The sequence below is a fragment of the Fragaria vesca genome, linkage group LG5 (assembly GCF_000184155.1).
Source record: "Fragaria vesca subsp. vesca linkage group LG5, FraVesHawaii_1.0, whole genome shotgun sequence".
Taxonomy (NCBI): Eukaryota; Viridiplantae; Streptophyta; class Magnoliopsida; order Rosales; family Rosaceae; genus Fragaria; species Fragaria vesca.
The window spans coordinates 20,418,166-20,422,865 of record NC_020495.1 but is presented as its reverse complement, the minus strand read 5'-3'; positions in this window follow the sequence as shown (position 1 = coordinate 20,422,865).

Sequence of the window (4,700 nt, the reverse complement as noted above, 5' to 3'; positions counted from 1 at the left end):
TCCAAATGGCCAGTAACTGATAAATTTGGGTTCGGAGCGTTACAACTTAAATATGTATGTGGAAGAAAATTGACCCATTTTCGATAACTTATAGGCCTCGATCATTAGAGTCAACTTCAATATTGTACATAAAACGTTCCTATTCTTCCTCATGGGGAGCGATTTGATCGGTCGATAAACGTGTCCAAATGTTCACATAAAATAGTTTCGTTGACACTAAATGAGGGTATATAAGCTAGAATTGACGAATCTCAACTTTAAGTATTAGTCGGTATAGATAAGAGGGTTTTCGTTTAGATAAAAGTGTTGATTTTTAAAAGTATTTTTCAGACAACATATATATGTCGTCTGAAGTTACTAAGCAAGATTCCATTCACGTTGACCGCATCGACCGAGATCCGAACTTTATCGAAAATGCTTGAATTTTGTTCTACACCCATAATTCACTATTATGTTGACATCTGACACTCAAACTTAAAAAAATTATTTCCGTCATTTGAATCACAACGTGCGTACTAATGTGCTATAACATGTTTACTAATTTCTTTGTAAACATACATCTTTATAAGACAACTATATGCAAGAAACAAAATTTACATAATCTGACCGTTGGGTATGATCGCAGTACTTAAATATGTATGTGGAAGAAAATTTATCCATTTTCGATAACTTATAGGTCTCGATCATTAGAGTCAACTTCATATATACATAAACTTTCTTATAGCTTCCACAAGGAGAAGTACATAATCGTTTCATCAAAGTGCCAAACTATTACATATATATGTTTTCCTACTCTTAACAAGAGTTTGAGTACCGGCTAATCAAAAATATAAGTTTTGGTCGGAAGAGATAAGAGCGTTTCCGTTTGGAAAATATGCACAATTTATGTTGACCACTTATTTACAACCTTAGACTACATATAATCGCCGTCTCACATTGAAGAAAAGTGAGGGAAAATTCCGGCGCCCAAATTCAAATATTTCAAGTCCATACGACATTTTTATGTTGTGCGATGAATACATTAAGGTTGGCGCCCTCTCCCAAACTCAAATGAATTGAATATTTCAAATTCATACAGACGACATATTAACCTCGTCTAATGAATAGATTAATAGGTTGAGCCCTTTTTCAAACGTATATATCAGGTTCCCTCAGACGACATTTATATGTCATCTTATTAAATACAATAAAAGGTAACCAAACTCAATATTTAATTATAAATTGAGTATTTTAGGGTCAGAGAGACCACTTTCATATGTCGTCTGAAGTTATACATTACAAGGTTCGTACACTCAATTTTATGGGTTTGTTATACGTCATTTGTTTGTCGTCTGAATAAGTGAATTTAAGGGTTCAAAATAGAGGTATATAAATCAAAGATTTATGGTTGTTTCAGACGACATTAATATGTTGTTGGACGAAGTACATAAAAAAAGGATTAAAAGTAGATTTCGCATTCTTTCACAGACAACTTTTATATGTTGTCTGACGTATTACCATAAAGTTGCTAAATGTTGCTTTTTGACACTGCATATATATGCCGTCTGAAATTTTGCATATGACAGACAAATTGAGCAACATCCAGAAGTATGAAGGGAGCATGGCACTCATACGACTTATACTTCACAAATGTCATCTGAAGGGTCGAAAAATTAATCAGACGACACAAACTCAAAATCGTCTAAAATATGTCGTCTGAAAAGTGTCGTCTGATGATGTATATGGCCTAGTGGGTACACATATTGGACAACCATTGTATCCTCTTACAATGCTTCTAGACAAGTTCCCGTATGCGGGAAAGTCATTAATAGTCCAGAAAAGCACTGCTTTTAGTTTGAAGTACTCCCCTCTATATGCATCATACACTCCCTCAACCCCATTCCACAACAGTTTCAAATCATCTATTAGTGGTTGCAAGTAAACATCGATATCATTACCGGGCTGCTTCGGTCCCGATATTAACAAGGTCAACATCATGAACATCCTTTTCATGCAAAGCCATGGAGGCAGGTTATATGTGACCAGTATAACCGGCCAACATGAATACATGTTGTTTTGCATACTATGCGGGTTAAATCCATCCGAAGATAAAGCTAATCTGAAATTTCGATGGTCGCTACTCAATTCAGGATATTTACTGTCTAGTAATTTCCAAGTGAGAGAATCAGCTGGGTGTCGCATCATCTTATCTTTCTTTCTACCCCAGTCATGCCAAGTAAGATTCTTAGCAGCTTTGGTTGACTGGTAAAACTTTTTGAACCTGGGGATTGGTGGAAAGTACCAAAAAACCTTCGCATGTACATTTTTTTTCACAATATTATCCCTACCCACTTTCCACCTTGAAACACCACAACCTAGGCAAACATCAGCTTCTTTATACTTTTCTCCTCTATACAAGATGCAGTCATTAGGACATGCATGAATTTTTTCGTAGTCCATCCCTAAAACACTAAGTGTCTTTTTAGCATCATTCACCGTCAAAGGAACAAGATTTTCTTTAGGAAGCAGACCCTTAATAAATTCCAGAAAGTCTCCATAGCAAGCATCGCTCAGTACATGCTTTGCTTTCCAATTAAAACTCAACCAGAAAATTCATCTTGGTTGTATGGTCACAACCATGGTACAAAGGTTGATCTCCATCCTCTACGAACTTTTAAAACTCATTAGAGTTTTCAAATATCTCCTCATCCTCATTTTCTCCTATTTCTACATCGTTTTCACCCATCCCAGGTTCCCCATTAAAAGATTCAGATTCAAATTCAAATTCAGATTCAGCCCCATTATCATACATAGATTCCCCATGCCACCTTCACACCTTATAATTCTCTAAAAAACCGTAATAGAATACATGATCCCTAACAACTTCCACAGAAAATACATCGGTATTGCAACAATTCATGCAAGGACATGAAATCTTGTCTATGTTAACAACATTAGACTCAGCAAACTTTAAAAACTCTTCAAATCCTAACTCAAACTCTTTTGATCTCCTATCAGTATGCATCCATGACTTATCCATCTTTTCTGCAAAATCAAATGGTTTGGTGGGAATCCACCTAAGTTAAAAGGTTAGGGTTTACCAAAGTCAGAAATTACTAAATTCTAATATCAGCCAACACATAAATGTTATCTTATTAACATAATTAAGTAAAATTTTCACACAAGTTAATAAAATATAAAAATTCAACTATCAAACTGTTAACATCTAATCCTGTACTATATTGACCCCTCTAAAGTTAGTTCAGTTTCTTATTTCACACAACAAAACATGAGTATAAAGACAGAGTATTAACAGATATATTAACATAGAGTAATCAATAAAACTAGAACTAAAGACAAAGAGCATGTCTACATCTGCACAAACACAAATCAAACGAGTTGAGAAATATACGCCCACCAACCTTATATCTAACTAGTTAACAAACACAAATCAAACGAGTTGACAAATATACGCCCACCAACCGTATATCTAACTAGTTAACATGAATAAGCAAATTCACTGCATCCATCCAAGTATAAACAAAAGAGCTAGGAACACCAAAGCAATTCAAAATCCCATTTCAAAACTATACACAAAACCAGCCATTCACAAATAGCTAGAAAACCGAAATTTAAAACATGAGTATAAGATACAAGCTATGATGAACCAATAGTCTGAATATAGATAGCATTTTCACAAATATAAAAAACGGTCACAATGAACACAGAAACACTACCATAACAACAAAGAATCATCCAAGTAAAATTCAACAGAGATTGCATTCAGAAAGTATAAAACTTTTGGGATGATAACTTACCAGAATTACTCCTCTAACAAACAAGCAACAATATCAGGCCAAGATGCCAAATTCAAGGACATAGAGCTCTTCAATAACAAGCATTCACGTGATAATCATCCAACTGTAATCTAAAACCAACAACAAAAACCCATTAAAGCCAGAACATAGAGATGAGAAACATAGGACTTCATCAATAATAAAACAAATTCAAATTTAGAGACAGCCACAACAATTATGTTTCGCAGAAAAGACCTGACTTCTCTAAAGAATCAAAAGAAGACTAGTCTGGTAAAAAGGCGAAAGCTATAACATTCACTTAGTTGGGAAGATAGAAAGAAAGAGTCTCGAATTTTCTAAACCAAAACTTGCAGCTAATACTGTTGAGATGGGGTGGCTCTGGGATTCCAACTTGCATATATTTTACGGTCCAATACACCTATACCCAAATTAATCATAGCATAAACCAAACAACCAAAGACAATAAATTTGAAAAATTCATGATTTCCCAATAGAGAAAATGTCTTCACACACCAAAATTCATATTCGATAACAACAAAAAGCAAGACTTTAATTTTCTCTGATCTGATAACCAAACACCAGACTATCTAATCCCACCCAAACAAACACGTTTGCTATCCCGATCAGTTCATAGCTTTGAAACACAAATCCCCTGAACTTCATAATCTCATTGCAGTCAAAAACCAAGCCAGCCCATCACTATCATGACAATGACGAACACCCAAAAGTCATATTTGAATAACGAGCTTGCTTAGGAGTAAACCCAAACACCCAAAAGTCAGAAATCTTATGTGAATTAATAGAGTATTAACACAAACCCAGAACACCAATACTCAACCAATATCAACATATCAACCACAAACCTTGAAATCCTTCAATTACCCACAAAAAAAAAAAAAAAAA